Source organism: Schistocerca cancellata, unplaced genomic scaffold (assembly GCF_023864275.1).
Source record: "Schistocerca cancellata isolate TAMUIC-IGC-003103 unplaced genomic scaffold, iqSchCanc2.1 HiC_scaffold_1109, whole genome shotgun sequence".
Classification (NCBI taxonomy): Eukaryota; Metazoa; Arthropoda; class Insecta; order Orthoptera; family Acrididae; genus Schistocerca; species Schistocerca cancellata.
Window position 1 is genome coordinate 367,456 of NW_026047108.1, and position 13,117 is coordinate 380,572.

At 47.7% G+C, this 13,117-nt stretch overlaps 25 non-coding genes across 25 annotated transcripts; all 25 read left to right on the forward strand.

The window, feature by feature from the left end:
- The first annotated feature begins 62 nt into the window (after nt 1-62).
- On the forward strand, nt 63-135 carry Trnak-cuu (transfer RNA lysine (anticodon CUU)). The gene has a single exon. It is a non-coding gene; the product is annotated as a tRNA-Lys (tRNA).
- Nucleotides 136-456: 321 nt separating this feature from the next.
- On the forward strand, nt 457-528 carry Trnat-agu (transfer RNA threonine (anticodon AGU)). Its single transcript has one exon. It is a non-coding gene; the product is annotated as a tRNA-Thr (tRNA).
- A 561-nt stretch (nt 529-1,089) lies between these two features.
- Trnar-ucg (transfer RNA arginine (anticodon UCG)) lies at nt 1,090-1,161 on the forward strand. The gene has a single exon. It is a non-coding gene; the product is annotated as a tRNA-Arg (tRNA).
- Nucleotides 1,162-1,601: 440 nt separating this feature from the next.
- Trnak-cuu (transfer RNA lysine (anticodon CUU)) lies at nt 1,602-1,674 on the forward strand. Its single transcript has one exon. It is a non-coding gene; the product is annotated as a tRNA-Lys (tRNA).
- A 321-nt stretch (nt 1,675-1,995) lies between these two features.
- Trnat-agu (transfer RNA threonine (anticodon AGU)) lies at nt 1,996-2,067 on the forward strand. Its single transcript has one exon. It is a non-coding gene; the product is annotated as a tRNA-Thr (tRNA).
- A 557-nt stretch (nt 2,068-2,624) lies between these two features.
- Trnar-ucg (transfer RNA arginine (anticodon UCG)) lies at nt 2,625-2,697 on the forward strand. The gene has a single exon. It is a non-coding gene; the product is annotated as a tRNA-Arg (tRNA).
- A 440-nt stretch (nt 2,698-3,137) lies between these two features.
- On the forward strand, nt 3,138-3,210 carry Trnak-cuu (transfer RNA lysine (anticodon CUU)). Its single transcript has one exon. It is a non-coding gene; the product is annotated as a tRNA-Lys (tRNA).
- Nucleotides 3,211-3,531: 321 nt separating this feature from the next.
- Nucleotides 3,532-3,603, forward strand: Trnat-agu (transfer RNA threonine (anticodon AGU)). Its single transcript has one exon. It is a non-coding gene; the product is annotated as a tRNA-Thr (tRNA).
- Nucleotides 3,604-4,164: 561 nt separating this feature from the next.
- On the forward strand, nt 4,165-4,237 carry Trnar-ucg (transfer RNA arginine (anticodon UCG)). Its single transcript has one exon. It is a non-coding gene; the product is annotated as a tRNA-Arg (tRNA).
- Nucleotides 4,238-4,677: 440 nt separating this feature from the next.
- On the forward strand, nt 4,678-4,750 carry Trnak-cuu (transfer RNA lysine (anticodon CUU)). The gene has a single exon. It is a non-coding gene; the product is annotated as a tRNA-Lys (tRNA).
- A 321-nt stretch (nt 4,751-5,071) lies between these two features.
- Trnat-agu (transfer RNA threonine (anticodon AGU)) lies at nt 5,072-5,143 on the forward strand. The gene has a single exon. It is a non-coding gene; the product is annotated as a tRNA-Thr (tRNA).
- Nucleotides 5,144-5,704: 561 nt separating this feature from the next.
- Nucleotides 5,705-5,776, forward strand: Trnar-ucg (transfer RNA arginine (anticodon UCG)). Its single transcript has one exon. It is a non-coding gene; the product is annotated as a tRNA-Arg (tRNA).
- Nucleotides 5,777-6,216: 440 nt separating this feature from the next.
- Nucleotides 6,217-6,289, forward strand: Trnak-cuu (transfer RNA lysine (anticodon CUU)). Its single transcript has one exon. It is a non-coding gene; the product is annotated as a tRNA-Lys (tRNA).
- A 321-nt stretch (nt 6,290-6,610) lies between these two features.
- Trnat-agu (transfer RNA threonine (anticodon AGU)) lies at nt 6,611-6,682 on the forward strand. Its single transcript has one exon. It is a non-coding gene; the product is annotated as a tRNA-Thr (tRNA).
- A 551-nt stretch (nt 6,683-7,233) lies between these two features.
- Nucleotides 7,234-7,306, forward strand: Trnar-ucg (transfer RNA arginine (anticodon UCG)). Its single transcript has one exon. It is a non-coding gene; the product is annotated as a tRNA-Arg (tRNA).
- Nucleotides 7,307-7,746: 440 nt separating this feature from the next.
- Nucleotides 7,747-7,819, forward strand: Trnak-cuu (transfer RNA lysine (anticodon CUU)). Its single transcript has one exon. It is a non-coding gene; the product is annotated as a tRNA-Lys (tRNA).
- A 321-nt stretch (nt 7,820-8,140) lies between these two features.
- On the forward strand, nt 8,141-8,212 carry Trnat-agu (transfer RNA threonine (anticodon AGU)). Its single transcript has one exon. It is a non-coding gene; the product is annotated as a tRNA-Thr (tRNA).
- A 1,072-nt stretch (nt 8,213-9,284) lies between these two features.
- Nucleotides 9,285-9,357, forward strand: Trnak-cuu (transfer RNA lysine (anticodon CUU)). Its single transcript has one exon. It is a non-coding gene; the product is annotated as a tRNA-Lys (tRNA).
- Nucleotides 9,358-9,678: 321 nt separating this feature from the next.
- Trnat-agu (transfer RNA threonine (anticodon AGU)) lies at nt 9,679-9,750 on the forward strand. The gene has a single exon. It is a non-coding gene; the product is annotated as a tRNA-Thr (tRNA).
- Nucleotides 9,751-10,313: 563 nt separating this feature from the next.
- Trnar-ucg (transfer RNA arginine (anticodon UCG)) lies at nt 10,314-10,386 on the forward strand. Its single transcript has one exon. It is a non-coding gene; the product is annotated as a tRNA-Arg (tRNA).
- Nucleotides 10,387-10,826: 440 nt separating this feature from the next.
- Trnak-cuu (transfer RNA lysine (anticodon CUU)) lies at nt 10,827-10,899 on the forward strand. Its single transcript has one exon. It is a non-coding gene; the product is annotated as a tRNA-Lys (tRNA).
- A 321-nt stretch (nt 10,900-11,220) lies between these two features.
- Trnat-agu (transfer RNA threonine (anticodon AGU)) lies at nt 11,221-11,292 on the forward strand. Its single transcript has one exon. It is a non-coding gene; the product is annotated as a tRNA-Thr (tRNA).
- Nucleotides 11,293-11,840: 548 nt separating this feature from the next.
- Nucleotides 11,841-11,913, forward strand: Trnar-ucg (transfer RNA arginine (anticodon UCG)). The gene has a single exon. It is a non-coding gene; the product is annotated as a tRNA-Arg (tRNA).
- Nucleotides 11,914-12,353: 440 nt separating this feature from the next.
- Nucleotides 12,354-12,426, forward strand: Trnak-cuu (transfer RNA lysine (anticodon CUU)). Its single transcript has one exon. It is a non-coding gene; the product is annotated as a tRNA-Lys (tRNA).
- A 321-nt stretch (nt 12,427-12,747) lies between these two features.
- Trnat-agu (transfer RNA threonine (anticodon AGU)) lies at nt 12,748-12,819 on the forward strand. Its single transcript has one exon. It is a non-coding gene; the product is annotated as a tRNA-Thr (tRNA).
- The last annotated feature ends 298 nt before the right edge of the window (nt 12,820-13,117 follow it).

The following is a 13,117-nucleotide window of genomic DNA, read 5'->3' on the forward strand; positions in this document are numbered from 1 at the left end:
AATCTTCAATAGATGGTCGCAGGTCAAATCAGTATTGTATGGCTCGTAACGCGTTGCGTGCAGCCCGGCTAGCTCAGTCGGTAAAGCATGAGACTCTTAATCTCAGGGTCGTGGGTTCGAGCCCCACGCTGGGCGGCGCAAAATTTTGTGTCTACGCGGATCCAACATGCGCCCCTCTCGTGAGCCTTGCGTAATGAACGTAACGGGTTACGACGATGCCTAGCTTCGTATGAATATCAGAGGAACGGTATTTGAAGCTGAAAGTGACTCTGAAATGAAATAAATGTGTTGTTTTGGAATTTTAGTTGTACATCGATATAGTGTGAGATGTGTGGGAAAGCAGCAGCTGTGCTAACTAAAGGCAAATAATGGTCGCTCATGCGGTGCGTTTCGAGCTGAAGGGCTCCGATTCACTACTCTGTAAGAACAAAGTACCCGAAAAGGGCGCTAGGAGGCGCCTCCTTAGCTCAGTGGCAGAGCGCTGGTCTAGTAAACCAGAGGTCGTGAGTTCGATCCTCACAGTAGGCAAATGAATTTTGTAACAGCCCCTCCCACCGTGGCCCTTTCGAAAAAAGCGGTCAGGGATAAAAAAAAATTATGAATGGGTGCGGTATTTAAGAAATGCTCTCGCAAATGAATAGTGTGAATGGTGCTATTAAAGTGGGCACCAGAATCTGCAGCTTTTGGCAGTCTGCGGAGAATGCCGACGTGAAATACTTAGTTCTTGTGATGTATTTTCTACCCCTGATAAAGACCCTCGCGATTGTGGTCGTCGTCGTCGTCGTCGTCGTCGGCGCCGCCGCCGCCGCTTTGGTAATAGCGACAACTCGCCATTGTATCACATAGGGTGAGGTACCTTCTGCAAGCGACTGAGATGGCACTAAGCGATTGAAGCTGATTTGCCACCTCTTGTTTGATCAGCGTCATAAGGGCTTGAATGTAACTTGCGATGGGACACAGCAAGAAGTAGCGTCGTACTTTTAGTACTGAAATTTGAGATGGAGAACTGCGTCAAAGATGGGAAATTCATTCTGCCAAGTGTACAAATGGCGAAAATGAAGTGTGTGTGGAGAAGTATACTGCACCAGTGACCGTGTGGCCTAATGGATAAGGCTCGGACTTCGGATCCGAAGATTGCAGGTTCGAATCCTGTCACGGTCGAGTTTTTCCTGTTCTGCAAAAGATGCATGCTGTTTTACTGTGTTGTTTGAGTACTCTAAAACTAGTTGGAAGTTGCTGCTGTCCGCTTCCTGGCTGCAAAACCGGCGTCTACCAGAAGCACAAGCAAGACAAGGGTGATCTGTAGCGAAGTTTTCGGCACAGTGCCGTTCAGGAGAGTTTTTGTTGCAACTACTGCATCTGATTCAGGAGCCAAGGGCTACGCCACAGGCGTCTGCGCACTGTCGAGCATGTGTGTTGAATAATGGTGCTGATAGCCACGTATCATTTCAAGCAGATTTGATGCCTTTCGGAGACAATTTTTCATTGAATAGGATTGTAGCTGATTTGTGGCAGCAGGAAATAAGTTGTAGTCAAAAGAATCTTCAATAGATGGTCGCAGGTCAAATCAGTATTGTATGGCTCGTAACGCGTTGCGTGCAGCCCGGCTAGCTCAGTCGGTAGTACATGAGACTCTTAATCTCAGGGCCGTGGGTTCGAGCCCCACGCTGGGCGGCGCAAAATTTTGTGTCTACGCGGATCCAACATGCGCCCCTCTCGTGAGCCTTGCGTAATGAACGTAACGGGTTACGACGATGCCTAGCTTCGTATGAATATCAGAGGAACGGTATTTGAAGCTGAAAGTGACTCTGAAATGAAATAAATGTGTTGTTTTGGAATTTTAGTTGTACATCGATATAGTGTGAGATGTGTAGGAAAGCAGCAGCTGTGCTAACTAAATGCAAATAATGGTCGCTCATGCGGTGCGTTTCGAGCTGAAGGGCTCCGATTCACTACTCTGTAAGAACAAAGTACCCGAAAAGGGCGCTAGGAGGCGCCTCCTTAGCTCAGTGGCAGAGCGCTGGTCTAGTAAACCAGAGGTCGTGAGTTCGATCCTCACAGGAGGCAAATGAATTTTGTAACAGCCCCTCCCACCGTGGCCCTTTCGAAAAAAGCGGTCAGGGATAAAAAAAATTATGAATGGGTGCGGTATTTAAGAAATGCTCTCGCAAATGAATAGTGTGAATGGTGCTATTAAAGTGGGCACCAGAATCTGCAGCTTTTGGCAGTCTGCGGAGAATGCCGACGTGAAATACTTAGTTCTTGTGATGTATTTTCTACCCCTGATAAAGACCCTCGCGATTGTCGTCGTCGTCGTCGTCGTCGTCGGCGCCGCCGCCGCCGCTTTGGTAATAGCGACAACTCGCCATTGTATCACATAGGGTGAGGTACCTTCTGCAAGCGACTGAGATGGCACTAAGCGATTGAAGCTGATTTGCCACCTCTTGTTTGATCAGCGTCATAAGGGCTTGAATGTAACTTGCGATGGGACACAGCAAGAAGTAGCGTCGTACTTTTAGTACTGAAATTTGAGATGGAGAACTGCGTCAAAGATGGGAAATTCATTCTGCCAAGTGTACAAATGGCGAAAATGAAGTGTGTGTGGAGAAGTATACTGCACCAGTGACCGTGTGGCCTAATGGATAAGGCGTCGGACTTCGGATCCGAAGATTGCAGGTTCGAATCCTGTCACGGTCGAGTTTTTCCTGTTCTGCAAAAGATGCATGCTGTTTTACTGTGTTGTTTGAGTACTCTAAAACTAGTTGGAAGTTGCTGCTGTCCGCTTCCTGGCTACAAAACCGGCGTCTACCAGAAGCACAAGCAAGACAAGGGTGATCTGTAGCGAAGTTTTCGGCACAGTGCCGTTCAGGAGAGTTTTTGTTGTAACTACTGCATCTGATTCAGGAGCCAAGGGCTACGCCACAGGCGTCTGCGCACTGTCGAGCATGTGTGTTGAATAATGGTGCTGATAGCCACGTATCATTTCAAGCAGATTTGATGCCTTTCGGAGACAATTTTTCATTGAATAGGATTGTAGCTGATTTGTGGCAGCAGGAAATAAGTTGTAGTCAAAAGAATCTTCAATAGATGGTCGCAGGTCAAATCAGTATTGTATGGCTCGTAACGCGTTGCGTGCAGCCCGGCTAGCTCAGTCGGTAGAGCATGAGACTCTTAATCTCAGGGTCGTGGGTTCGAGCCCCACGCTGGGCGGCGCAAAATTTTGTGTCTACGCGGATCCAACATGCGCCCCTCTCGTGAGCCTTGCGTAATGAACGTAACGGGTTACGACGATGCCTAGCTTCGTATGAATATCAGAGGAACGGTATTTGAAGCTGAAAGTGACTCTGAAATGAAATAAATGTGTTGTTTTGGAATTTTAGTTGTACATCGATATAGTGTGAGATGTGTAGGAAAGCAGCAGCTGTGCTAACTAAATGCAAATAAGGGTCGCTCATGCGGTGCGTTTCGAGCTGAAGGGCTCCGATTCACTACTCTGTAAGAACAAAGTACCCGAAAAGGGCGCTAGGAGGCGCCTCCTTAGCTCAGTGGCAGAGCGCTGGTCTAGTAAACCAGAGGTCGTGAGTTCGATCCTCACAGGAGGCAAATGAATTTTGTAACAGCCCCTCCCACCGTGGCCCTTTCGAAAAAAGCGGTCAGGGATAAAAAAAAATTATGAATGGGTGCGGTATTTAAGAAATGCTCTCGCAAATGAATAGTGTGAATGGTGCTATTAAAGTGGGCACCAGAATCTGCAGCTTTTGGCAGTCTGCGGAGAATGCCGACGTGAAATACTTAGTTCTTGTGATGTATTTTCTACCCCTGATAAAGACCCTCGCGATTGTGGTCGTCGTCGTCGTCGTCGTCGTCGGCGCCGCCGCCGCCGCTTTGGTAATAGCGACAACTCGCCATTGTATCACATAGGGTGAGGTACCTTCTGCAAGCGACTGAGATGGCACTAAGCGATTGAAGCTGATTTGCCACCTCTTGTTTGATCAGCGTCATAAGGGCTTGAATGTAACTTGCGATGGGACACAGCAAGAAGTAGCGTCGTACTTTTAGTACTGAAATTTGAGATGGAGAACTGCGTCAAAGATGGGAAATTCATTCTGCCAAGTGTACAAATGGCGAAAATGAAGTGTGTGTGGAGAAGTATACTGCACCAGTGACCGTGTGGCCTAATGGATAAGGCGTCGGACTTCGGATCCGAAGATTGCAGGTTCGAATCCTGTCACGGTCGAGTTTTTCCTGTTCTGCAAAAGATGCATGCTGTTTTACTGTGTTGTTTGAGTACTCTAAAACTAGTTGGAAGTTGCTGCTGTCCGCTTCCTGGCTGCAAAACCGGCGTCTACCAGAAGCACAAGCAAGACAAGGGTGATCTGTAGCGAAGTTTTCGGCACAGTGCCGTTCAGGAGAGTTTTTGTTGGAACTACTGCATCTGATTCAGGAGCCAAGGGCTACGCCACAGGCGTCTGCGCACTGTCGAGCATGTGTGTTGAATAATGGTGCTGATAGCCACGTATCATTTCAAGCAGATTTGATGCCTTTCGGAGACAATTTTTCATTGAATAGGATTGTAGCTGATTTGTGGCAGCAGGAAATAAGTTGTAGTCAAAAGAATCTTCAATAGATGGTCGCAGGTCAAATCAGTATTGTATGGCTCGTAACGCGTTGCGTGCAGCCCGGCTAGCTCAGTCGGTAGAGCATGAGACTCTTAATCTCAGGGTCGTGGGTTCGAGCCCCACGCTGGGCGGCGCAAAATTTTGTGTCTACGCGGATCCAACATGCGCCCCTCTCGTGAGCCTTGCGTAATGAACGTAACGGGTTACGACGATGCCTAGCTTCGTATGAATATCAGAGGAACGGTATTTGAAGCTGAAAGTGACTCTGAAATGAAATAAATGTGTTGTTTTGGAATTTTAGTTGTACATCGATATAGTGTGAGATGTGTGGGAAAGCAGCAGCTGTGCTAACTAAAGGCAAATAATGGTCGCTCATGCGGTGCGTTTCGAGCTGAAGGGCTCCGATTCACTACTCTGTAAGAACAAAGTACCCGAAAAGGGCGCTAGGAGGCGCCTCCTTAGCTCAGTGGCAGAGCGCTGGTCTAGTAAACCAGAGGTCGTGAGTTCGATCCTCACAGGAGGCAAATGAATTTTGTAACAGCCCCTCCCACCGTGGCCCTTTCGAAAAAAGCGGTCAGGGATAAAAAAAAATTATGAATGGGTGCGGTATTTAAGAAATGCTCTCGCAAATGAATAGTGTGAATGGTGCTATTAAAGTGGGCACCAGAATCTGCAGCTTTTGGCAGTCTGCGGAGAATGCCGACGTGAAATACTTAGTTCTTGTGATGTATTTTCTACCCCTGATAAAGACCCTCGCGATTGTGGTCGTCGTCGTCGTCGTCGTCGTCGGCGCCGCCGCCGCCGCTTTGGTAATAGCGACAACTCGCCATTGTATCACATAGGGTGAGGTACCTTCTGCAAGCGACTGAGATGGCACTAAGCGATTGAAGCTGATTTGCCACCTCTTGTTTGATCAGCGTCATAAGGGCTTGAATGTAACTTTCGATGGGACACAGCAAGAAGTAGCGTCGTACTTTTAGTACTGAAATTTGAGATGGAGAACTGCGTCAAAGATGGGAAATTCATTCTGCCAAGTGTACAAATGGCGAAAATGAAGTGTGTGTGGAGAAGTATACTGCACCAGTGACCGTGTGGCCTAATGGATAAGGCTCGGACTTCGGATCCGAAGATTGCAGGTTCGAATCCTGTCACGGTCGAGTTTTTCCTGTTCTGCAAAAGATGCATGCTGTTTTACTGTGTTGTTTGAGTACTCTAAAAGTAGTTGGAAGTTGCTGCTGTCCGCTTCCTGGCTGCAAAACCGGCGTCTACCAGAAGCACAAGCAAGACAAGGGTGATCTGTAGCGAAGTTTTCGGCACAGTGCCGTTCAGGAGAGTTTTTGTTGGAACTACTGCATCTGATTCAGGAGCCAAGGGCTACGCCACAGGCGTCTGCGCACTGTCGAGCATGTGTGTTGAATAATGGTGCTGATAGCCACGTATCATTTCAAGCAGATTTGATGCCTTTCGGAGACAATTTTTCATTGAATAGGATTGTAGCTGATTTGTGGCAGCAGGAAATAAGTTGTAGTCAAAAGAATCTTCAATAGATGGTCGCAGGTCAAATCAGTATTGTATGGCTCGTAACGCGTTGCGTGCAGCCCGGCTAGCTCAGTCGGTAGTACATGAGACTCTTAATCTCAGGGCCGTGGGTTCGAGCCCCACGCTGGGCGGCGCAAAATTTTGTGTCTACGCGGATCCAACATGCGCCCCTCTCGTGAGCCTTGCGTAATGAACGTAACGGGTTACGACGATGCCTAGCTTCGTATGAATATCAGAGGAACGGTATTTGAAGCTGAAAGTGACTCTGAAATGAAATAAATGTGTTGTTTTGGAATTTTAGTTGTACATCGATATAGTGTGAGATGTGTAGGAAAGCAGCAGCTGTGCTAACTAAATGCAAATAATGGTCGCTCATGCGGTGCGTTTCGAGCTGAAGGGCTCCGATTCACTACTCTGTAAGAACAAAGTACCCGAAAAGGGCGCTAGGAGGCGCCTCCTTAGCTCAGTGGCAGAGCGCTGGTCTAGTAAACCAGAGGTCGTGAGATCGATCCTCACAGGAGGCAAATGAATTTTGTAACAGCCCCTCCCACCGTGGCCCTTTCGAAAAAAGCGGTCAGGGATAAAAAAAATTATGAATGGGTGCGGTATTTAAGAAATGCTCTCGCAAATGAATAGTGTGAATGGTGCTATTAAAGTGGGCACCAGAATCTGCAGCTTTTGGCAGTCTGCGGAGAATGCCGACGTGAAATACTTAGTTCTTGTGATGTATTTTCTACCCCTGATAAAGACCCTCGCGATTGTCGTCGTCGTCGTCGTCGGCGCCTCCGCCGCCGCTTTGGTAATAGCGACAACTCGCCATTGTATCACATAGGGTGAGGTACCTTCTGCAAGCGACTGAGATGGCACTAAGCGATTGAAGCTGATTTGCCACCTCTTGTTTGATCAGCGTCATAAGGGCTTGAATGTAACTTGCGATGGGACACAGCAAGAAGTAGCGTCGTACTTTTAGTACTGAAATTTGAGATGGAGAACTGCGTCAAAGATGGGAAATTCATTCTGCCAAGTGTACAAATGGCGAAAATGAAGTGTGTGTGGAGAAGTATACTGCACCAGTGACCGTGTGGCCTAATGGATAAGGCGTCGGACTTCGGATCCGAAGATTGCAGGTTCGAATCCTGTCACGGTCGAGTTTTTCCTGTTCTGCAAAAGATGCATGCTGTTTTACTGTGTTGTTTGAGTACTCTAAAACTAGTTGGAAGTTGCTGCTGTCCGCTTCCTGGCTGCAAAACCGGCGTCTACCAGAAGCACAAGCAAGACAAGGGTGATCTGTAGCGAAGTTTTCGGCACAGTGCCGTTCAGGAGAGTTTTTGTTGGAACTACTGCATCTGATTCAGGAGCCAAGGGCTACGCCACAGGCGTCTGCGCACTGTCGAGCATGTGTGTTGAATAATGGTGCTGATAGCCACGTATCATTTCAAGCAGATTTGATGCCTTTCGGAGACAATTTTTCATTGAATAGGATTGTAGCTGATTTGTGGCAGCAGGAAATAAGTTGTAGTCAAAAGAATCTTCAATAGATGGTCGCAGGTCAAACCAGTATTGTATGGCTCGTAACGCGTTGCGTGCAGCCCGGCTAGCTCAGTCGGTAGAGCATGAGACTCTTAATCTCAGGGTCGTGGGTTCGAGCCCCACGCTGGGCGGCGCAAAATTTTGTGTCTACGCGGATCCAACATGCGCCCCTCTCGTGAGCCTTGCGTAATGAACGTAACGGGTTACGACGATGCCTAGCTTCGTATGAATATCAGAGGAACGGTATTTGAAGCTGAAAGTGACTCTGAAATGAAATAAATGTGTTGTTTTGGAATTTTAGTTGTACATCGATATAGTGTGAGATGTGTAGGAAAGCAGCAGCTGTGCTAACTAAATGCAAATAATGGTCGCTCATGCGGTGCGTTTCGAGCTGAAGGGCTCCGATTCACTACTCTGTAAGAACAAAGTACCCGAAAAGGGCGCTAGGAGGCGCCTCCTTAGCTCAGTGGCAGAGCGCTGGTCTAGTAAACCAGAGGTCGTGAGTTCGATCCTCACAGGAGGCAAATGAATTTTGTAACAGCCCCTCCCACCGTGGCCCTTTCGAAAAAAGCGGTCAGGGATAAAAAAAATTATGAATGGGTGCGGTATTTAAGAAATGCTCTCGCAAATGAATAGTGTGAATGGTGCTATTAAAGTGGGCACCAGAATCTGCAGCTTTTGGCAGTCTGCGGAGAATGCCGACGTGAAATACTTAGTTCTTGTGATGTATTTTCTACCCCTGATAAAGACCCTCGCGATTGTGGTCGTCGTCGTCGTCGTCGTCGTCGGCGCCGCCGCCGCCGCTTTGGTAATAGCGACAACTCGCCATTGTATCACATAGGGTGAGGTACCTTCTGCAAGCGACTGAGATGGCACTAAGCGATTGAAGCTGATTTGCCACCTCTTGTTTGATCAGCGTCATAAGGGCTTGAATGTAACTTGCGATGGGACACAGCAAGAAGTAGCGTCGTACTTTTAGTACTGAAATTTGAGATGGAGAACTGCGTCAAAGATGGGAAATTCATTCTGCCAAGTGTACAAATGGCGAAAATGAAGTGTGTGTGGAGAAGTATACTGCACCAGTGACCGTGTGGCCTAATGGATAAGGCTCGGACTTCGCATCCGAAGATTGCAGGTTCGAATCCTGTCACGGTCGAGTTTTTCCTGTTCTGCAAAAGATGCATGCTGTTTTACTGTGTTGTTTGAGTACTCTAAAACTAGTTGGAAGTTGCTGCTGTCCGCTTCCTGGCTGCAAAACCGGCGTCTACCAGAAGCACAAGCAAGACAAGGGTGATCTGTAGCGAAGTTTTCGGCACAGTGCCGTTCAGGAGAGTTTTTGTTGGAACTACTGCATCTGATTCAGGAGCCAAGGGCTACGCCACAGGCGTCTGCGCACTGTCGAGCATGTGTGTTGAATAATGGTGCTGATAGCCACGTATCATTTCAAGCAGATTTGATGCCTTTCGGAGACAATTTTTCATTGAATAGGATTGTAGCTGATTTGTGGCAGCAGGAAATAAGTTGTAGTCAAAAGAATCTTCAATAGATGGTCGCAGGTCAAATCAGTATTGTATGGCTCGTAACGCGTTGCGTGCAGCCCGGCTAGCTCAGTCGGTAGTACATGAGACTCTTAATCTCAGGGCCGTGGGTTCGAGCCCCACGCTGGGCGGCGCAAAATTTTGTGTCTACGCGGATCCAACATGCGCCCCTCTCGTGAGCCTTGCGTAATGAACGTAACGGGTTACGACGATGCCTAGCTTCGTATGAATATCAGAGGAACGGTATTTGAAGCTGAAAGTGACTCTGAAATGAAATAAATGTGTTGTTTTGGAATTTTAGTTGTACATCGATATAGTGTGAGATGTGTAGGAAAGCAGCAGCTGTGCTAACTAAATGCAAATAATGGTCGCTCATGCGGTGCGTTTCGAGCTGAAGGGCTCCGATTCACTACTCTGTAAGAACAAAGTACCCGAAAAGGGCGCTAGGAGGCGCCTCCTTAGCTCAGTGGCAGAGCGCTGGTCTAGTAAACCAGAGGTCGTGAGTTCGATCCTCACAGGAGGCAAATGAATTTTGTAACAGCCCCTCCCACCGTGGCCCTTTCGAAAAAAGCGGTCAAGGATCAAAAAAATTATGAATGGGTGCGGTATTTAAGAAATGCTCTCGCTAATGAATAGTGTGAATGGTGCTATTAAAGTGGGCACCAGAATCTGCAGCTTTTGGCAGTCTGCGGAGAATGCCGACGTGAAATACTTAGTTCTTGTGATGTATTTTCTACCCCTGATAAAGACCCTCGCGATTGTCGTCGTCGTCGTCGTCGTCGTCGTCGTCGGCGCCGCCGCCGCCGCTTTGGTAATAGCGACAACTCGCCATTGTATCACATAGGGTGAGGTACCTTCTGCAAGCGACTGAGATGGCACTAAGCGATTGAAGCTGATTTGCCACCTCTTGTTTGATCAGCGTCATAAGGGCTTGAATGTAACTTGCGATGGGACACAGCAAGAAGTAGCGTCGTACTTTTAGTACTGAAATTTGAGATGGAGAACTGCGTCAAAGATGGGAAATTCATTCTGCCAAGTGTACAAATGGCGAAAATGAAGTGTGTGTGGAGAAGTATACTGCACCAGTGACCGTGTGGCCTAATGGATAAGGCGTCGGACTTCGGATCCGAAGATTGCAGGTTCGAATCCTGTCACGGTCGAGTTTTTCCTGTTCTGCAAAAGATGCATGCTGTTTTACTGTGTTGTTTGAGTACTCTAAAAGTAGTTGGAAGTTGCTGCTGTCCGCTTCCTGGCTGCAAAACCGGCGTCTACCAGAAGCACAAGCAAGACAAGGGTGATCTGTAGCGAAGTTTTCGGCACAGTGCCGTTCAGGAGAGTTTTTGTTGGAACTACTGCATCTGATTCAGGAGCCAAGGGCTACGCCACAGGCGTCTGCGCACTGTCGAGCATGTGTGTTGAATAATGGTGCTGATAGCCACGTATCATTTCAAGCAGATTTGATGCCTTTCGGAGACAATTTTTCATTGAATAGGATTGTAGCTGATTTGTGGCAGCAGGAAATAAGTTGTAGTCAAAAGAATCTTCAATAGATGGTCGCAGGTCAAATCAGTATTGTATGGCTCGTAACGCGTTGCGTGCAGCCCGGCTAGCTCAGTCGGTAGTACATGAGACTCTTAATCTCAGGGCCGTGGGTTCGAGCCCCACGCTGGGCGGCGCAAAATTTTGTGTCTACGCGGATCCAACATGCGCCCCTCTCGTGAGCCTTGCGTAATGAACGTCACGGGTTACGACGATGCCTAGCTTCGTATGAATATCAGAGGAACGGTATTTGAAGCTGAAAGTGACTCTGAAATGAAATAAATGTGTTGTTTTAGAATTTTAGTTGTACATCGATATAGTGTGAGATGTGTAGGAAAGCAGCAGCTGTGCTAACTAAATGCAAATAATGGTCGCTCATGCGGTGCGTTTCGAGCTGAAGGGCTCCGATTCACTACTCTGTAAGAACAAAGTACCCGAAAAGGGCGCTAGGAGGCGCCTCCTTAGCTCAGTGGCAGAGCGCTGGTCTAGTAAACCAGAGGTCGTGAGTTCGATCCTCACAGGAGGCAAATGAATTTTGTAACAGCCCCTCCCACCGTGGCCCTTTCGAAAAAAGCGGTCAGGGATAAAAAAAATTATGAATGGGTGCGGTATTTAAGAAATGCTCTCGCAAATGAATAGTGTGAATGGTGCTATTAAAGTGGGCACCAGAATCTGCAGCTTTTGGCAGTCTGCGGAGAATGCCGACGTGAAATACTTAGTTCTTGTGATGTATTTTCTACCCCTGATAAAGACCCTCGCGATTGTCGTCGTCGTCGTCGTCGTCGGCGTCGCCGCTTTGGTAATAGCGACAACTCGCCATTGTATCACATAGGGTGAGGTACCTTCTGCAAGCGACTGAGATGGCACTAAGCGATTGAAGCTGATTTGCCACCTCTTGTTTGATCAGCGTCATAAGGGCTTGAATGTAACTTGCGATGGGACACAGCAAGAAGTAGCGTCGTACTTTTAGTACTGAAATTTGAGATGGAGAACTGCGTCAAAGATGGGAAATTCATTCTGCCAAGTGTACAAATGGCGAAAATGAAGTGTGTGTGGAGAAGTATACTGCACCAGTGACCGTGTGGCCTAATGGATAAGGCGTCGGACTTCGGATCCGAAGATTGCAGGTTCGAATCCTGTCACGGTCGAGTTTTTCCTGTTCTGCAAAAGATGCATGCTGTTTTACTGTGTTGTTTGAGTACTCTAAAACTAGTTGGAAGTTGCTGCTGTCCGCTTCCTGGCTGCAAAACCGGCGTCTACCAGAAGCACAAGCAAGACAAGGGTGATCTGTAGCGAAGTTTTCGGCACAGTGCCGTTCAGGAGAGTTTTTGTTGGAACTACTGCATCTGATTCAGGAGCCAAGGGCTACGCCACAGGCGTCTGCGCACTGTCGAGCATGTGTGTTGAATAATGGTGCTGATAGCCACGTATCATTTCAAGCAGATTTGATGCCTTTCGGAGACAATTTTTCATTGAATAGGATTGTAGCTGATTTGTGGCAGCAGGAAATAAGTTGTAGTCAAAAGAATCTTCAATAGATGGTCGCAGGTCAAATCAGTATTGTATGGCTCGTAACGCGTTGCGTGCAGCCCGGCTAGCTCAGTCGGTAGTACATGAGACTCTTAATCTCAGGGCCGTGGGTTCGAGCCCCACGCTGGGCGGCGCAAAATTTTGTGTCTACGCGGATCCAACATGCGCCCCTCTCGTGAGCCTTGCGTAATGAACGTCACGGGTTACGACGATGCCTAGCTTCGTATGAATATCAGAGGAACGGTATTTGAAGCTGAAAGTGACTCTGAAATGAAATAAATGTGTTGTTTTAGAATTTTAGTTGTACATCGATATAGTGTGAGATGTGTAGGAAAGCAGCAGCTGTGCTAACTAAATGCAAATAATGGTCGCTCATGCGGTGCGTTTCGAGCTGAAGGGCTCCGATTCACTACTCTGTAAGAACAAAGTACCCGAAAAGGGCGCTAGGAGGCGCCTCCTTAGCTCAGTGGCAGAGCGCTGGTCTAGTAAACCAGAGGTCGTGAGTTCGATCCTCACAGGAGGCAAATGAATTTTGTAACAGCCCCTCCCACCGTGGCCCTTTCGAAAAAAGCGGTCAGGGATAAAAAAAATTATGAATGGGTGCGGTATTTAAGAAATGCTCTCGCAAATGAATAGTGTGAATGGTGCTATTAAAGTGGGCACCAGAATCTGCAGCTTTTGGCAGTCTGCGGAGAATGCCGACGTGAAATACTTAGTTCTTGTGATGTATTTTCTACCCCTGATAAAGACCCTCGCGATTGTCGTCGTCGTCGTCGTCGTCGGCGCCGCCGCTTTGGTAATAGCGACAACTCGCCATTGTAT